General features: G+C 48.4%; 1 protein-coding gene across 5 annotated transcripts in view; it reads right to left on the reverse strand.

Annotated features, from left to right (window-relative positions):
• The window catches only part of LOC105464067 (adenylate kinase 8), a 156,816-nt gene that overhangs the window by 110,224 nt on the left and 26,427 nt on the right, over positions 1–20,165 (reverse strand). Inside the window, exon 1 of one of the 5 annotated variants that reach the window (XM_024787447.2) lies at positions 14,861–14,881. The exons of the other annotated variants lie outside the window; for them this stretch is intronic. The gene's annotated coding sequence lies outside the window, so the exon portion shown is untranslated. Of the gene's footprint in view, positions 1–14,860; positions 14,882–20,165 lie in introns of those variants that run through there. 5 annotated transcript variants of the gene reach the window in all.

Here is a 20,165-nt window from a genome sequence, read left to right on the forward strand (position 1 = left end):
TTCCCTTCTTTTTTCTTTTTTTTCAAAACAAGATCTTTCAGGTAAACATTAAAAATATTTTGTCAAGTTCCCAAATAGAAATTCCACTAGGATTTTGGAACAACATTAAATGTGTAGATCAATTCACGACAAATTGACATTTTTACACTATCAAGTCAACACATTATCGTCTCATTTGCTTAAGTTGCTTTTTTATGTCCCTCGGCAATGTTCACATTAAACAATTTCTAAAGTCCTTTCAAGTCCCATGAGTTTAGAGTTACACACACACACACACACACACACACACACACACACAGTCTAATGCTTTAGACTTGGTGTCCAGGTACATTAGTAAAGTGAGCTTTGGAAGAGCTGAAAGAAAGGAGTGAATTGTTTCAAGTATCCATTTTGCAGGTAGTGGGGTCCAGCAACTGGGAGTCAACACTGGGAGCCCCCACTTGCTGTAAAGCCCTCCCTCTCAACCATTATGAGACTCGGTTGCTCTAAGATCAGAGGATGGACTGACATGGACGGACTCAGCCTCCAGGTCCCTCACGTCCACACCACCTGACCACAGTGTGGGCGATGGTAAGAGATTTCTTCCTTTACAAACAGACCAAAAGGTGGTCTGGGTGCAGTGGCTCACGCCTGAAATCCCAGCACTTTAGGAAGCCAAGGCAGGAGAATTGCTTGAGGCCAGGAATTTCAAACCAGCCTGGGCAACAACATAGTGAGACCCCCACTCTACCAAAAAAGATTTTTAAAAATTAGCCAGGCGTGTTGGCGCATACCTATAGTCCCAACTACTTGGGAGGCTGAGGCAGAAAGATCCCCTTAGCCCAGGAATTTGAGGCTGCAGTGAGCTATAATCATGCCATTGCACTCCAGCCTGGGTGACAGAGTGAGACCTTGTCTCTGGAAAAAAAAAAAAAAAAAAAAAAAAAAAAAAAAAAAAGCCTGCCTTTCTTCAATATTAAAATATTTAGGTTCCAGTAGCCTCCACTGACAGTTAAAAAAAAAAAAGCTAAACAAATTTGCAGCCTAAAGACTGTCGGAAAAATCCAGCAAGCTTTCATTAATTTCTTGAATTATACAGGAAGACTCACAGCCACAGAACCCCTGGTTTCTAGAACTAATGAAGCAAAAGTGCAAAAAAAAAATTTTTAACAGCGTTTTGCTCCCTCAAGTCCTTGTTAGAGCCAGCCAAGTGCCGGGCTGCAGCTCCTGGAAACAGCAAACATCTACAGACGTGAGCAACACCAGCAGAACCAGGAGACGGAGCGTCTGAGAGCTCCCTCGCAGTTCTGGAAGCCGAACCAACATTTTCTGAACTTTAGCTAAATTCACACCCCCTTATTTTTCCTTTATTTGGACGGGAAGGAATTGGGAGCCCATTGATTGCTGCTGCTAGTACAAGGGCTGGTAATTCTGTTTTGAGTCCCTTTTTGAAGCTGGAAGGTTGGAACTCCATCTTTGCTCGGCACTGAGAAAGGCCTCTGCTTTTAATATTGCATTACTGAGCAATCATTATAATCTCGCCCACAAATTTGCAGCAGATATCAGTATGTGGTCCAAAGCTTTTAGAACTATTCAGGGGAACAGCTCTCACTGACTTTTCACTGGAGAAAGCGGGACTTCCAATTACACAGGAAAAGTGCAGCAAAATGAGGAACATCTCCCTAATTAGCCTGGCCTCACTGGAGTGTCATTCTGGTGCAGATGTGAAAATCTACAAGGAAGAAGGTGGGGGCCTCTGGAGTGAGCCCTAGGCCACCAGCTTTCCAGGTCTGCTCTTTCTGAGTTGGGGAAATGGTACGATCATCTGGGGACTAAGAAACAAGGTCCCCGAGGAAGCCCTCGAGCAGCACCCAGGCCCCATTAGAGCCGCCCCCCACCGTATGGAGAAGGCAGCCGTGGAGGCTCTTCCTCTCTGTGCCAGCCCACGCTGGTCCACACTGGTCCACCTGGAAGGGAGGGCGCCTTGACCAAACCTCTGTGGAAGGCGGGTCTATCCTACGGCATCCTCATGATGAAAGCTGCAGGCTGGGTGCTCAGAAAAGATCTTTCCCAGAGCTCTTGCTAAGGCGTTATTTGCCCAGCTGCAAAATGGGCTGCACGTTCACAGGGAAGCAGCAATTTTGGCTGGGAGGACTTTAATGGCTGCAAATTCTGGCAAAGCAAGAAGTCATAAATCAGTAAATAGCACCCGACAACTGCCACGAGGGGACATTAAGACATTCCCAAGAAGCCTGCGTTTCGAGGTTCGCGGGTATCACGTCCAGGAGTGGCTGGATGTGGAGGTATCAGTCAATCCCTAATTAGAATACATTATCCATCTTCCTGACACTTCAGTGAAATGTCTATTCCACTCTGAGCTGCAGCTTTGTTCAGAGCAGGTTAATTGATATTCTGATGCCTTCGCTCACCATACCCCCGTGGCTCGGTTCTGTTTTATCACACATCAAAAAGGCCGTATGCTCAGGGCACTCCAGGCACCAGTGCAGAGCTGGAGGTCTGCACAGCTGCGAGGGGTATGGTATCACAGGAGGGACAAGCACTGAGCAGATGTCACAGATGAAAAAAAAAGGAAAGAAAAGAAGCCAGCCAGCCTGGGGAACTTGGCGAGGCCCAGCAGAGCGCGGCCTGATGCGGTACGAGCCGTCCGGCTTTGTGCGAACACTGGCCTCTTTTGCCCTCCTGACTATTATTAAAGCGCAATTAGCAACTTCACATGGGAAGGCTCTGTTGCCCTCTGGGCCTCTGCCTGTTTGATGCGTTGCCTTTCTGCTCCTCCCCTCTCCTCCCAGGACCAGAGCGTGGGGCTCCCCTGGGTGCTTCCCCCAGTCCTGCCCCTGATCTGGCTCCCAGCTCCGACTGCAGACTCCACCGCAGGCATTCCCTGGAGCTGCATGCTCAATCTCTGCAGTCCCAAGGAGGCAAGCTGAGGCTGAAGACTTGCACTCAATAAATCAGTTTTGCTCAGCTCCAAGTCTGAACCAGGGCAAGCCTCACAAGAGGCACCGAAGGCCCAACGGTGCCTAATGAAATACCGCGTGGTTCCCCCACGTAGAGGAGGGAGACTCTGTCAGCCAGGAAGGAAATGCATCTTAAAAGTTCCAGTTTGGGACAGTGATACATTCTAAAGCCAATCGGTGAGAACAATGAGACTACTTTGAGGAACACAAAAAAGTTGACAGTTACTTTGGTTTATACAAACACATAGTAGCAGTTACTATGTAGCAGTAACTTTGGTAACACAGTAGCAGTAACTTTGGTAACACAGTAGCAGTTACTTTGGTTTATACAAAAACATAAAAACCTTAGCCTGCCATAGAACCCTAGAATGCTTTCCATATTCAACTCACCTGAAAGATGACTAGCAAGAATTTTTATCTCAAAGTTGAATCCCAAACAACATGCGCCCCCTGTTAGCACTGAACATGGAATGCATTGAACACGGAACGTTAGTATTCCACATTCCACGTGTATGACTGTAGCAGGACCCCGTTACCCCTCAACTTGCTCTGATTCCTCCACCTGGGCGAGGTGAGGTGTGCCCAGGGCTTTGCCTGACCTTTTTCTGGGCACAGCCTAACAGTGATTATGCTCTTACAACGCTGAAATATGCAGGAGTGATTTTTCTAAACAACAGTGTTGAATTCCACCCTTGATAATCAATGGTACATGCGTGGTGTTTTTATACCAACGTGCAGATGCGAGGAGATCATTACTCCTAGATGCGTAGCCTACAGGCCAATGATCTCTAGGGTATGAAAACCTGGTAAAGCCCAAATGCAGGCATTCAAGAGATGCCTTTTTTTTTTTTTTTTTTGACTGAGTCTCACTCTGTCGCCCAGGCTGCTGGAGTGCAATGGCACGATCTTGGCTCACTGCGACCTTCTCCTCCCAGGTTCAAGTGATTCTCCTGCCTCAGCCTCCTGAGTAGCGGGGACTACAGGCACGTGCCACCATGCCCGGCTAATGTTTTGTATTTTTTAGTAGAGACGGGGTTTCACCGTGTTAGCCAGGATGGTCTTGATCTCCTGACCTCATGGTCCGCCCTCCGCTGCCCCAGGTGCTGGGATTACAGGCATGAGCCACCGCGCCCGACCTCAAGAGGCTTTTTACTAGTTCCTAAATAGTTTTAAAACAATTAAATCAAATTCATATCAAATGTCTATGGTGCCCCTGAAGCCACTCCATGGAAGGAGACACAGTTTGAAGAACAAATTGTTCTGTCCCCAGATGGAGCAGCTCTGAGGCTGGGACGGCCCCAAGACAGCCCCCGGCAGAGATAACTCACTTTGGAGGTTCACATTTAGCTCTCCAGGTCAGACGTAATGTGCTTTAGATGACAGTAACGGACATGGATAACACAGCACCCAGGGCCCTTTCCCCTCAAACACTTTAGACCATGTCTGTGATGTAGACCCACCTCTCTAGAAACAAGATTAGCCCTGGAAAGGATCCGTTTATTGTGATAGCGGAAAGCAGTGGCTTTGGAACCAGATGACCTGTGCCACAGCCAGCATGTGACTTTCAACCAGTCACTTCATCCCCTCTGGCCTCACTCTCCTCTGCACAATGGGAATAATCAAAATCTAGCTCACTGTTGATGAAATAATTAAACGAGGATAATAAACAAACAGGCCAGGCACTGTGGCTCATACCCATTAAGAGCACTTTAGGAGGCCAAGGTGGGAAGACTGCTTGAGGCCAGGAGTTCTAGACTAGCCTGGACAACACAGTGAGACCCCACTTCTACAAAAAAAAGTAAAAAATTAGGCCAGGTGCGGTGGCTCACGCCTATAACCCCTGCCCTTTAGGAGGCCAAGGTGGGTGGATCACCTGAGGCTGAGAGTTCGAGACCAGCCTGATCAACATGGAGAAACCCCGTGTCTACTAAAAATACAAAATTAGCTGGGCATGGTGGCACATGACTGTAATCCCAGCTACTCGGGAGGCTGAGGCAGAAGAATTGCTTGAACCTGGGAGGTGGAGGTTGCGGTGAGCTGGGATCGTGCCATTGCACTCCAGCCTGGGCAACAAGAGCAAAACTCGATCTCAAAAAAAAAAAAAAAAAAAAGTTAGCCGGGCACAGTGACATGCACCTGTAGTCCCAGCTACTCGGGAGGCTGAGGTGGAAGGATCACTTGAGTCCAGGAGTTCGAGGCTGCACGGAGCTATGATTGTGCCACAGCACTCCATCCAGCCTGGGTGACAGAGTGGACCCCATCTCTGAAAAAACAAACAACAAAACAAGTGTAGTGCCTGGCAACAAAGAAATGACCCAAAGTTAACTAATCTTATCATTATAATTTTGAGAAAGGTGAACGATCTTTTTCTCTACCTACTTCCAAAGAGTCCCACTTAAGTTTGTAGAACTTAATATAAAAAAATTGTTTGAAAAGGCAAATCTCAGGAAAATAGGAGCAAATGGCATTCCAGATACGAACTGAGGGAAGATCTTTAGTTAAGGAGGACTTGGGGCAGACACATTTCTCGTTTTTTGAAACTGGGGTCTCGCTATATTGCCCAGGCTGCTCTCAAACTCCTGGCCTCAAATCATCCTCCTGCCTCGGCCTCCTAAAGTGCTGGGATTACAGGTGCGCCACCACACCCAGCTGGGACAGACACATTTCAATTAGAATGCGGGGGTCTAGTGAGTTGACAGCTACTGTGGATTCGCCCCAAGGTGGGCTCACGCCATTTGCCATCACTCGGCCAGCGGCCCTCCCTGAGGGGAGTTTGCTCATCCTCTAACCCACGTGACTGTTTCCTTATCTGTATAACAGGAATGATGAAAATAGTGTCTGCACTTCATAGTGTTTAGGGTTACATGCAACGATGTACCTAAAGTGGTGGTACAATGTCTGGCAGACAGTAGGTGCTTAATAAATGTCTCCTGGCATACACAGGCTATTCATAGTTGACAACTCATTTGAAAAACAGACCAAACTCAGCCTAAGAATGGGAGAATGGGCCAGGCACGGTGGTTGACGCCTATAATGCCAGCATTTTGGGAGGCCGAGGCAGGCGGATCATGAGGTCAAGAGATCGAGACCATCCTGGCCAACATGGTGAAACCCCATCTCTACTAAAAATACAAAAATTAGCTGGGTGTGGTGGTGCACGCCTGTAGTCCCAGCTACTCGGGAGGCTGAGGCAGGAGAATGGCGTAAACCTGGGAGGCGGAGCTTGCAGTGAGCTGAGATCCGGCCACTGCACTCCAGCCTGGGCGACAGAGCTAGACTCCGTCTCAAAAAAAAAAAAAAAAAAAAAAAAGAATGGAAGAATGTGGAGTTGGCCCCCTTCTGCTCTGCCCTTCTGCTGGTGGATGCCCTGCTAGCTCTCGGGAGCAGGCCTGGCACCTCTGACTCTCTGCTCAGCCTGCGAAGAGAAGAGTGATGTGGTCGGTGCTTCTGGGTCCAGTCCCGTTCCCAGCATCTCTGTGCCTCTCCAATACTCTCTCCTGCTCCAAGGTCCACTTGCGTCTGCTCAAACCTCAGGCCCTGTCCTGCATCTGATCATCTCTTTTTCCTTTTCTACTGCAGTGAGAGGGATCATCTGAGGCATCACGCACCCACAGAGCGTATCGGAACACGCGTTCCTCTCCACATGGAGTGCTGTGGCTCTGTATACAGACACGTGGTCAACATGTGCCCTTCACAAGCCCGCATCACACCAACCAACCAACCACAGCCTCAGCATCAGGGTCTCTTACAGAAACACCCACAAATAAGGGGGCGTAGGGGATGTGATCACTGATCACTGTGCTCTGCCCGGCACCTCACCAAGCCCTCAGAAGCCCTGCCTCACTGTGATGCGGGCCATAAGTTTCCTGAGTGGAACTCAGACCTCCCCTTCCAATCCTCTGCAAACCTAACTGTATCTGTATTTGAGGAACACACAGTTACGGCCTCAGCAGAGCTGTGGATCAATAAAACCGCACTCCTTGGAGGAGGCAAGTGACATCTATAAACCCGTGAGTGTCAAAACAATGGCAAGAAAATCCTGTGTTCCTACTGTCAGTGGGATGAAAGCGGTGTAATTAATGCCAGCCCAATGACACCACAAGGAGAAATAAAACAAACAGCTGGTGGTTCTATGGACCAGCATCTAGCTCCTCCACTCCGTTACCGTTTCCACTATAAAATACTGACTCATGTTATGGGCAGGGAAGCATAAATCTATGACCAAAGAGGAGGAAACAAAGACTATAGAAATCCAACATGTAAATTCTAAACTTTTGGTTCCACAGTCAAAAGTGTGCTACATCCTCTCCCCACTTACAGTGAAAGAACAAAGTTTCCATGATATTACGTGAGCTCTAAGAGGAGTCAACCTGGGAACACAAAAAAGAAGTTTGCATTTTGTGGACAGTAAAGAAAATACCCCCAGCTGATACAGTCACTTTTAGGGCTGAGGGCCTGAACTCGCTTCCCACGTGCATCAGAGACCTGACTCCAGGGATCTGCGGACATGGTCAAGGTTCAACAGAATGGTCTAAGTGTTGCATCTGATGATGGCATTCTTTCTGTAGCTCCAGGAGGAAGATAATGCAGAAGCAGACATTTGGAACCTGATGCATTTCGAGAAGGTCAGTTTTTCTTTTACGTAATGTATTCACCCTTCCTTTGGGTCAGTGGGTGGGGCTCCTGCCACATCCGTAGAATGACAGCAGCTCTTGGAACCTGCCTGCTCCTGCCAGCCCTCTGTTTTGAGCCACCTAGAACATTTGCTGATGCACAGCAGGTGCCCCAGAAGTCTTAGCTGTTGAAAAACATCATAGGACAGTCGTGCCGTTTCAATGGGAAAATGCATCACAGTGTGACGTGGTATTTGGCACATATCAGGTGCCAGGAAATGCTAGCTGAGCATTCTGTGTACCTTATTTTTAATTTTTTTTTGTTGAGATCGAGTCTCCATCTGTCACCTAGATGGAGAGTGCAGTGGCGTGATCTCGGCTCATTGCAACCTCTGCCTCCCGGGTTCAAGCGATCCTCCTGCCTCAGCCTCCTTAGTAGTGGGATTACAGGCGCCTGCCACCACACCTGGCTAATTTTTGTATTTTTACTAGACATAGGGTTTCACCATGTTGGCCAGGCTTGTCTCGAACTCCTGACCTCAAAAGATCCACCCACCTAGGCCTCCCACAGCTGGAATTACAGGCGAGAGCCACCACATCCGGCCGATGTGTACCCTTATCTTGATGGACCATTTCTGCTCTTCACCAACTGTGTCTGGGCTTAACTCGGGCCTTCATTGTCCTTCTTCCTTGTCTTTACTGTAACATGATCACAGGCTCAATGAGTCACGGGGCAAGGTAACATTCCTTTAACACACTGAAGCAGAGACTTGTTCATATCCCATTTAACTGCTCATGGGTCCTGGTGGACAGGCTCCGTGATTCCTTCCTTTGCTTTTGATAAGAGAATAAGGAAGACTTCTCGAAGAGGTGCTGGGGAATAAGAGGCGATGTCTAGAATGCATTAGCGGGATGCAGATAGGGGCAGCATCCCTCCGCAGGCTCCTGCTCAGCAGCACCGGGGAGGATGCAGCGGGCCTAGCTTTTGTTAGTCACAGTGTGGCTTTGACTCCGCAGGGGCTGTGAGCCTCACAGTTAAGGAAGAAGAAAGAGGAGACGCTCTGAACAGAATGCAGACTGAGGAGGCACCGCCCACCAGTTGAGCACTGTCTTAGTCCATTTTTTGCTGCTTATGACAGAATACTGAAACTGTGTAAATTGTAAATAAAACATTTTTTTTTGCAAGGGGGATGGAGCCTTGCTCTGTCACCTAGGCTGGAGCGCAGTGGCGTGATCTTGGCTCACTGCAACCTCTGCCTCTCAGGTTCAAGCCAACTTCTTGCCTCAGCCTCCCAAGTAGCTGAGATTACAGGTGCCCACCAGCATGCCCGGCTAATTTTTTTATTTTTAGTAGAGATGGGGTTTCGCCATGTTGCTCAGGCTGGTCTCAAACTCCTGACCTCAGGTGATCTGCCTGCCTCGGCCTCCCACAGTGCTAGGATTACAGGCGTGAGCCACTGAGCCCGGCCCCAATCACCTCTTAAAGGCAGTACTGTGACTCTCAATGCTGCCACATTGGGGATTAAAGTTCATCATGAGTTTTGGAGGGGACGAACATTCAAACCAAAGCAAGCATCAAGAAAGCAAATTCCTGCTGCAGTCACACTGAAGGTCCTTCCCTCACGGCCCAGCTCCATTTCCAAACGAGTGAACCGAGCATCCCACATGCTTGGCTTCCTGCATTACACTCGTGCTTGGCAACCTTTCGAACCATTCCTAACCTCCAGAGTGGTGGGACTCAATCCCAAGTGGAAACACACACACACACACACACACACACACACACACAAACCAAGACAAGTGAACAGGCATGAGGAAGGCAGGCTGCAGCTGGCTGCGAAATTTCATTGATTTTTTTTCCTCAGGCACTACACTGAAAAGTCTGCTCACTCTCATCCACCCAGGTGTGGGGATGTAACAGAACTCACTTGAGTTGTGGTTTCAAAAGTGTACCAAAGGTCAGGCGCGGTGGCTCACGCCTGTAATCCCAGGAATCTGGGTGGCTGAGGCAGGTGGATCACCTGAGGTCAGGAGATTGAGACCAGCCTAGTCAACATGGTGAAACCCCGTCTCTACTAAAAATACAAAAATTAGCCAGTTGTGGTGGCACACACCTGCAATCCCAGCTACTTGGGAGGTTGAGGTGGGAGAATCACTTGAACCCAGGAGGTGGAGTTTGCAGTGAGCCGAAATACCTCTAAAAAAAAATTACACTGTGATGTTGCTGGTAGATCATAAACCCATCCAGAAAGTGTCCAGGACTGTTGTCTAACACAAAGCCAGGTATGAAGAAGCAGTGGACTTCTACTCATAAGGGATCCTCAAATGGCCTTCACCCAGGTCATCCGACATGTAAAAAGCATCTTAACTCCAAGTCGACCTCCGGGCCTGGCACGGTGCTAACCGCTATGCTTGGATCGTCTCATTTAATCAGAGACAGCAAGACAGCTGTTACTTCAGGACATGCGCCACAGCACCTAAGGCCATGCTGCTTGTCTATGAATTACAGGGCACTCTACGCAGAAAAGCACTGCGGCCCGAGCAGGCTGTCCACACCAGTCCCTGTCTGAGTGTCCCTCACTGCTGTCTGCCAGCCCAGATATTTGAGGGACGGCTCAGGTCAGCAGATATGAACACGAGCCACGTGTGCAGCCCATAAAAATCACATTCCCGGTGCGGGAAGGCCTCTGCCTTTTGATGAATAATAAAATTCTCCACACATGACGAGCTGTCATAATTGGGCACAAGTCTTTCCTTTGCCCCTGCAGCAGCGTGGGGGTGGCATCCGTACACGAAAACATTTCTTCTTTTATTTGCCAGATATTTTCCAGTCTGTGATATTCCAAATGTCTGCTGCTGGTGACATACAAACGCCTTTGTCATAAGGCCTGGCACAAGCTTGCCGAGTCCAGCTGAAGCCTGACCTGCCAGTCAGGTAGCCAGGAGCCTCTGCATGGTGGCCTGTAAAATGCCACACTGACCCGGCCTGTGGGACATCAACCAAATTCCTTCATCCATCTGGGCCTCAGTTTCCCTTTTTATAAGAGGTTTTGGTGGGATGATTTCTGTAGATGGCTTTTCAAAAGACATTGGTGAGACAAACTGGGATTCATCCGCCAGGCGTGATCACTTTTATGTTACACATTTATTTAATGTTTTAAAATCAAGCACCCTGGTGCTTGATTCTTGTTACAGTTGATTGGAGGAATAAAGGAGGAGGAGACAGGAAAATCTCCTGGCATAGGAGATCAGCTTGGAAGACTTGTCCTCAAAAACTTGAACCCGGGGTCCCATGGGGGCACCTCTAGCCTTAGGGTGCAGCGCTTGAACTTTCTTAAGGTGCAGGAGTCCAAGGCCAAACGGGAAACTTGAAAGCATTAATGATGGAAATAATTTTAGAATACAAGGAAGAAGTTGCTAAACGGATCCAAAATTCACAGAAAACAAAGCTAGCACACTGGCCAAAACAATCTCCCCAGAGAAGCCTGAAGACAGATGTGTTCCTGGTGTTGAAACCATTATTAGGACATTCGGACATGACTGGATAGGGCTGTTGGATTTTAAACACCTTTCCCTCCTTGGGCCACAAGCATGTTGGGATAGGAATTCACTGCCATGGTGGTGCAGAACTGGGGAATTCTCCAAATGGCATTCATTGATTCACTGATTGACTTGTTGATTGACTAAATGATTGATTGATTGATTCATTCATTCATCTTATAAGTATTTACCCAGCATGGAGTCTGTGCCAGGTACCATACAAAAGATCTTGCATTTCTAACTATGACAGTGCAGAGTTGGAGAGCAGAATGCTGTGAGCACGTGTAACAGGCAGGTCGGCCTCATGTGGGGCTGGACAAGGTTAGGGGAGGCCTCCCTGAAGAAGTGACTTGAAGCTAAGGCTGAGGAACGAGAGCAGTTTTCTAGCTAAGGGGTGAGGTTAAGAGCACTGTGTATTCCTTTTCTATTGCTGCATAACAATCTTAGCGACTTTAGACAATACAATTATTATCACATGGTTTCCAAGGGGCAGGAGTCTAAGCACAGCTCAGCTGGGTCATCTATTCAGTCTCAAAGTCTGCAGTCAAGGTGTTGACTGGGCTGTGTTCTCATCTGGAGGCTTGACTAAGGGAGAACCCTCTTCCCAGCTCATCTGGATTGTCGACAGGATCCATTTCCCTGCTGCTGTATGACTAAGGGCTCTGGTTTCTTGCTTGCTGGGAGCTGGAGGCCCCTGCAGTTCCTAGAGACCAGTCATGTGGGCTTCTCCAACATGGCTGCATACTTCATCATGCCAGCAAGGAGGATCTCTCTCTGGTCTGCTAAAGCACATTCTTACATAAAGTAATGTAGCACAGGAGTGACATCCCCTCACCTTTGCCATATTCAGCTGGTCCTGCTCCCACTCAAGGGGAGGGGATTACATAGGCATGGACACAAGGGGGTGGGAAATCATTGAGAGCTGCTTAGTGATATAGTTTGGATATGTGTTCCCACCCAAATCTCATATTAAAATGTAATCTCCATTGTTAGATGTGGAGCCTGGTGGGAAGTGTTTGGATCACGGGGGCACCAAACCAAACTCATGGTTTGGTGCTGTCTTCACAATAGTGAGTTCTCACGAGATCTGGTTGCTTAAAAGTGTGTGGCGCCTCCCCCTCCCACTCTCTCTCTCTTGCTCCTGCTCTGGCCACGTGATGTGCCTGCTCCCCCTACAACTTCTGCCATGATGGGAAACTTCCTAAGGCCTCCCCAAAGCTGAGCAGATGCCAGCACAATGCTTCCCACACAGCCTGCGGAATCGTGAGCCAATTAAACCTCTTTTCTTTATAAATTACTCAGTCTCAGGTATTTCTTTATGGCATTGCAAGAATGCATATGGCCTAATGCAATTAGGGTCTGCCAGCTGCACACAAAGGCCTGAGTAGGGTGGGTGCAGGTTGAGCTGGGGAAAGGTGGCGAGTACTGAACGGGTATATGAGAGAAGTACAGGGATAAAGCTGAGCCACAGGAAGGCCCAGGACACACAGGGCTCCCGGAAGCAGTGGAGGGTCACAACCACATTTATTTTAAAATAATAAATGTTTCTCTATGTTTAAAACCATCCTCAGAAGGGTGCACTTTCAAGAAAGTGTGAACATCAGTTGCCTCCAGGGAAGGAAACTCGGTGGCTAAGGAACAGGAGTGACGGGGGACTTTGGTGCCTTTGGAACCATAGGAATGAATATATCGTGGTTATGAAATAAATTCATTCATTCTTTAAAAAGCCATCCTTCCAGCAGCAATGTGAAGAAAGGATTGGGAAGAAACCAGGGTAGCTGCGGGGAGATGGATCAGGTTCCAAATAAAGGAAAGGGATTCTTAGCAATTTAAATAAAATGGAGCACCAGTGGTGACTACGGGCAAGGTAAAATTTAGAATCTCTTTGGTACTGAGCCTTTCCCTCCAAGTTTCCAGAACTTACTGCCTTATGTCTTGCCTTTTCTTTGCCCTACAGGGGTAGTCTGAAGATTTGGGCACATTCTCTTGATTGTCCCTAACAAATGGCTAATGGGTATCCAACAGGTAGAGCCAACAACGCCTTTTGATTGTTCCAATACAGAGTGCTAATTTTTCTTTCTCTAATGCATTTGATGGTCACTTCAAAAAAAAAAATTCTTCAAAGAGATTGCATTAGACCAAAAAAGAAAAAAAAAAAGAAAAAGAAACCACTCCCCTGCATTAATACAGAATCCTGATGGGTTATGATTGCGTTATTTTTCCCTGAACACTATTCCCTGCATTCTTTTTGTGCTCTAAATTACCAATTCTAGTCCCTGTGTAGCTAAATAATAATAATTACCATATAAATGAATATGCATATGTGTCATTTTTCTCCCTAAAAGCAAGAAAGCCTGTTTATTTTGGATGAGGGTTTGTTTTGTTTTTGCACAACCAAAGCACATAATTAGAAGCCTAACCTCTTACTCTTGAAATCCTGTCTCCAGCGGGAAGAGATGAAAAGGCACTGGATGCCCCTTGAAGGTTAGAAGAAAGTTTAAAACAAATTGAAGGAGATATTTCTTTACTTTGCAGGTAACAACAGCGTGGACATGATCAGAATCACAGAACTATAAGGCTAGAAGGGATTTCCATGCTCAGGTCCAACCCCATGATTGTATAGATGGGAAAACTGTGGCCTAAGGAAGTGAAGCTCTCACCAAAATAACACTCACTGCCTTTTTGAGATGCAACCTTTGAAACAAGAACAGAGTGGCCAATAGTACAACACCGTGTTTGCATCTCAGTTCTGAGACTTAACTGTGGGATGTTCAGCAAGATACACAACCTCTTCAGGGCCTGGATTCTGCATCTGTGAAATAGGGTAGCCAATAGCGCCACCTCCGCAGGGCTACTGTAAGGACTCCACAGCACACAGTCCTGCTGCCGATGCTACACTCCCAGTCAAGGGGAGTCACCCAGAATATAATTGCAGCCTCTTGCATAGTGCAAGGTGCGCCTGAAATGTCACGTAGCAGATAACATGCCAAACCAGGCGTGTAGACGACAGCTACCACCATCATCAAAATAATCACAATAATAACACACATTATAAATACTCATATAGTCAATATATTATTTACAATACAATATAATCACATGTAGTGTAATGCAACTAATAACGATGTCAATAATTGAGATTTTAATTTATAATATTAACAACAGATATCATCATTTTTATGATGGTGACTTGGGATGCATGGTCCCGTACTCTGTCCACACTGCAGGTGCACTATGCAAACAGGTTATGCAGACCAAGCTTTTAAATAAGCTCAGGAAGAATTCACAGAATTTGAATGCGCATTTGAAAGACTATTCTAGGCCGGGTGCAGTGGCTCACGCCTGTAATCCCAGCACTTTGGGAGGCCGAGGCAAGGGGATCACTTGGAAGTCAGGAGTTCGAGACCAGCCTGACCAACGGCGTGAAACCCCATCTCTACTAAAAATATAAAAATTACCCAGTGTGGTGGCAGGCGCCTGTAATCGCAGCTACTCAGGAGGCTGAGGCAGGAGAATTGCTTGAACCTGGGAGGCGGAGGTTGCAGTGAGCCAAGATCATGCCACTGCACTCCAGCCTGGGCAACAGAATGAGACTCTGTCTCAAAAAAAACAAAACAAAAAAAGGCTATTCTAGATCACTGAGGGCAGGTTTGGGATATCCAGTTGCAATCATAGAGAGAATCACCATATCTTCCCCAGAAACTATCACTCAGTGAGGTAGAGATTTTTTTAAAAATCACGGAAACAAACCTGTCCAGGCCAGCTGGATCCTGTGTGAAAACTGTGCAGCCTTGTTAGATTCTGGAACGAGGGAAGAAGCGCAGTGCGACTTCAAGGGGGTGTATGTAGCCAGTGGGACACACAGACAATTGTTGGCAGTCCACCATGAGGCCCTGCATCTCTGGATTCTAGATTTCCACCTAGAATCCAGAATGCTTACCCACCAGAAGCATTTCCATTGGAATGCTGTAACTTGCAAAAATTACTTACACGAAATAGTACTGCTCCGTATGTTTTGAGGTTGGAAAGGAGAGAGACTTCAAGAGTTGCTCGGTGGTATCCAGACACCCACCGTGGGCCTTCTGCAGTGGTTGTGTGGGGTGGATGGGGCAGAGGGGCCCACAGATGCCTTGGCCCCATGCCAAGCCTCTCTTCCCGCTATGAAGTTCAGATCCACCTCTAGCTGATGTAACACCTTTGCTTGTTTATCTGGTTCACACTGTCTGTCTCTCCATGACTAGAACTTCTGTTTCTCAAGAGCAGACATTTAACTTTCTTATTCACTGCTTTGGCCCCTGTGCTTAGCAAAGTGATTTGTTGCATAAGAGAATAGATGAATGAATGAATGAATGAATGAATGAATGAATGAATGAGTACTTTTAGGAAACACTGGCTGGGGAGCCGGGTAGGCCAACAAACCATGACAAGGCTTTTGGTCATGACTCCAGTTGAGGAACACATCAGGTGGCATGGGGACACATGGGGGCCTGTGAATGGCACAAAACATGACAGGGAGTAGGTAGGCTTTGCCTAGCCTTTGAGCTTCTGTCCTGGGCTGCACGGCACAGCCCTGGAGCCCCCGGGTCACAGCGCTGGTCCTGTGTACCACATGCCTGGTCCACCCTGGCCAGCCCTGCTGCTTCCCACTGTGTGGCTCTGGGCGTGCCTCAGGCCCTGCAGCTATAAAATGGGCACAATAATAGTAACATTGACCATGTAGGGTCCCATGAAGCTGGAGAAGCTGCTGGGTACCTGATGCCAGGCTCAGACGCATGCTCAGTTCAGGTCTCTAGCTTCTCCTGGGGTGAGATGGAGAGCTGGAGCAGAGGCTCTGGGCCTGTCCTGCTCTCCTGCCTGCCTGGACCCCAGAGACTTCTGCCTTCCAGTGGTCAGCAGGCCAGCTCCCGGCTTCCGCTGCACCAAGGCAGCTGGTTGAAGCAAACACTCTTGACCAGGAGAGAGGGCCGGGGGAAGAGCGGCCCGGACACAGCAGTTCCTGCTCGAGTTCCTGGGTCACAGGTGGTTTGGGGATCATAGCATCTTCAAAGGAAATCTGAAAAGGGAAAGGCGGGTCTTCCACCACCAGGCACAGGGAAGTCCTGCTGCCTTTGCTGACTGAGACAGACTGTGGCGCCATCTCCACTGGGCCTTTCGTTTGCCAAGGGTGGTGATGGTGGCTCATGAGTAGGCCACAGTTTTTAGGTGCATGTTATTGCTGAGGATAGGAACTACACAATTTCTCCCTTCCTGTGTGCTTAGAACGAATGCTCATCACACTGAGAGTCCTGGTTCCAGGAACTCTTGGCATATTGAATTTGAAACACCGCCTGATGGCTAAGACCGTATCCAGCTGTGCTTTCATAGACAGCCCCCACCCCTGCTGAGGGTGTCCAGTCCTGGGCAACTTAAGCCAAAGAAGTACCACCTCCCTATATTTGACCAAATTTGATGAGTAGCTATCATGATGAAAAAGAGAAAACGGCTTAGCCTTAAAGATCAAAGAGAGCCAGGCACGGTGGCTCATGCCTATAATCCCAGCATTTCAGGAGGCCAAGACATGTGGATCACTTGAGCCCAGGAGTTTGAGACCAGCCTGGGCAACATGGTGAGACCCTGTCGCTACAAAAAATATAAAAATTAGCGAGGCAAGGTGGTGCACGCCTGTGGCCCCAGCTCCTCAGGAAGCTGAGGCAGGAAAACTGCTTCAGCCCAGTTTAAGATCAGCCTGGGCAACACTGGGAGACCAGGTCTCACAAAAAATAAAAATGAAAAATAGACGGGCATAGTGGCACGTGCCTGTAGTCCCAGCTACTCAGGAAGCTGAGGTGGGAGGATCGCTTGAGCCCAGGAGGTTGAGGCTGCAGCGAGCCATGACTGTGCCATTGCACTCCAGCCTGGGTGACAGAGCAACACCCTGTTTCAAAAAAAAAAAAGACTGAAGAGAAGAAAGGAAGACTCCCTTGAATGCTTCCAGCCTGGTGATCTGCTATGCAAGAATCTAATCCAACTTGGCAAATGCATAAGAAATAATGGAGTAAGGCACACAGCATTTTGTATGGGAAAATGCTGGCCCATTTCCAGTCACTCGGGCCATCTTTCCCTCCCCTTTAATTCTCTGCCAAAAGATTGTTCGGCATGTCCTAGAGAAAAGAGGTGGGAAACCTTAAACATAGTGACCGACCGATGGGTCAGTTTTAGGAAAAGTTCCCGTGAGGTTGGTTGGACACTCTGAGTGAAGAGTGTGAAGCTGGGGTAAAGGGCTGGGTTTTCTGGTCCCTGCCTCACTTCTGGCTGCCATTCCCTCCAGCCTAAGACGGCCCCTCCACAGTCCACTCCAGTCCCCTTCACTAGAGACTTCAGGAATAACTTGACTCTCCTGGCCATGGTTTGTCCATCACAACCCTTCTCACCATCTGCCTTGCCTTGGTCATGTTTGACTCTGTCTCCAATTGCAAATGGTGAGCCCAAGGCAGGCAACATCATCTTGCTAGAAGTCGGGGGTGCTGAGGAGGAGGGTCTCGGGTGTGGGGAAGGGTCCTAGCAGTGAAAACAACTCAGGGCCTGCAGGGGGCACTCAACTGGAGACGCAGAATCAAGCCATGGAGCTTGGAAGTCGGGTGACTGGGAGGGAACTTAGTGAAAATGAAAGTCTGTGGTGAAGCTGGCCTTTCTTCTAACACTCCTAGAAGGTGGAAGTTTGCCGTTTTTTTTTTTTTTTTTCTTTTTTGAGATGGAGTCTTGCTCTGTCGCCCAGGCTGGAGTGTAGTAGCGCGATCTTGGCTCACTGGAACATCTGCCTCCCAGGTTCAAGCAATTCTCCTACCTCAGCCTCCCGAGTAGCTGGGACTACAGGCACGTGCCACCGTGCCTGGCTAGTTTTTTTATATTTTTTGTAGGGACGAGGTTTCACCGTGTTAGCCAGGATGGTCTCAATCTCCTGACCTCATGATCTGCCTGTCTCAGCCTCCCAAAGTGCTGGGATTACAGGTGTGAGCCACTGCGCCCGGCTGGAAGTTTGCTTTCTATTGAGAGCTCAAGAGAAAGGACAGAAATGTTTCTGTGATCGATGTGAAAGTATTACTTAGAACAGGGGTTGGCAAGCTACAGCCCCCGGGCCAAATCTGGCCTGCTGCCTGCTTCTAAGATAAAAGTCTTTCTAGAGCACAGCCATGTCCTTTCGTGTCTGTGTTGTGTACGGCTGCCTTTGTATTACATCAGAGCTGGTCGTTGTGATAGAGGCCGTATAGCCTGCAAAGCATCGATGAGTGTCTCTCCAGCCTTTTCAGAAAACATGTGTCCACCCCCAATTTAGAACAGCCTCTGGGCTCTGGATATCTGCCTACACCTGGGCAGAAGACCGTCCACTCACAGTGAACAATTTGAGGTCAGATGTAAACACACTGTTCAGAGTCAGCGTTGCAGCCCGGCCTGCAGCGTGTTTGTGATGTAGATCCCATGGCTGAGGGCCATGCAGAAGAAGCTCATGAGAACTGCTACTCCAACACCAGCATGCTGGAAAGATTCCTGGGTACTGCTTCAGATTTGGGGCTTCCCAATCAATACATATATTTTTTGAGACAGGGTCTTGCTCTGTCACTTAGGCTGGAGTGCCGTGATGCATGTTGGCTCACTGCAACCTCCTCCTCCCAAGCTCAAGCGATTCTCCTGCCTCAGCCTCCCGAGCAGCTGGGATTACCACTGCATGCCACTATGCCCATCAAATTTTTTGTGTGTTTAGTAGAGACAGGGTTTCACTATGTTGGCCAGGCTGGTCTTGAACTCCTGGGCTTAAGCGATCCTCCTGCCTCAGCCTCCCAAAGTGCTGGGATTACAGGCATGAACCACTGCATTCAACCCTAATACTTTCTTTTTTTTTTTTTGAGACAGGGTCTCACTCTGTCGCCCAGGCTGGAGCACAGTGGCATGATGTCAGCTCACTGCAACCTCCACCTCCTGGGTTAAAGCGATTCTCCCACCTCAGCCTCCCAAGTAAATGGGATTACAGGTGTGTGCCACCATGCCCAGCTAATTTTTTTAAATTTATTTTTTATTTATTTTTTTGAGACAGAGTCTTGCTCTGTCACCCAGGCTGGACTACAATGGTGCCATCTTGGCTCACTGCAACCTCTGCCTCCTGGGTTCAAGCGATTGTCCCTGCCTCAGCCTCTCAAGTAGCTGGGATTACAGGTGCCCACCACCATGCCCAGCTAATTTTTGTATTTTTAGTAGAGACAGAGTTTCGCCATGTTGGCCAGGCTGGTCTGGAACTCCTGACCTCAGGTGATCCGCCCGCCTTGGCCTCCCAAAGTACTGGGACTACAGGCACGGGCCACCACGCCCAGCCAATTTTTTGTATTTTTAGTAGAGACGGGGTTTTGCCATGTTGGCCAGGCTGGTCTAGAACTCCTGGCCTCAAGCAATCCTCCTGCCTTGGCCTCCCAAAGTGCTGGGATTATAGGCGTGAGCCACCACGCCCGGCCTGGCCCTAATACATTTTCAAGTGAGAGACAGATGGAGAGAGAGAGAGAGTCTGTATGTGCATATATATATATTTTAAAAGGACACAATTTCCGATTCTGGGAGACATGAAATGCGCGCCCCCCCACCCTTGTCACCCCCAGTGAAAGTAGCTGTAATACATGCATAAAACACACGGGGCAGCTATTCAAGGACTCAGAAAGTTATCCAGTAGTAGGCAATTTGGGGGAAAAGACTAGAATCCCAAATACCACCAAACCAGTATCTCCTGGCCTAGTCTTAAGGCAACCTGAAGGCTGAAGGTGGGCAGCAGATGGGAGAAGAGTGAGCTGGGAGGGGAGTGGGAAAAGGGAGTGGGGGTGCCTCTGTGGGGTTTTTCTTTCCTCTGTTATCTCACACTCCTGCCTCCAGGCAGTCCTGCGTTGGCCGTGGTGGCACGGCTGTGTCAAAGGGGCCTGCAGGTACCTGAAACACTGAAAGAGGGGACCCTTCTCCAGTCCCAAGAGAACAGGGCAAAGCCCGGTCAATCCTTCCTCTCTTGTCCTCCCACCACTTGACCCTGGTCATGGGTGCAGTC

The sequence above is a fragment of the Macaca nemestrina genome, chromosome 14 (genome assembly GCF_043159975.1).
Source record: "Macaca nemestrina isolate mMacNem1 chromosome 14, mMacNem.hap1, whole genome shotgun sequence".
Classification (NCBI taxonomy): Eukaryota; Metazoa; Chordata; class Mammalia; order Primates; family Cercopithecidae; genus Macaca; species Macaca nemestrina.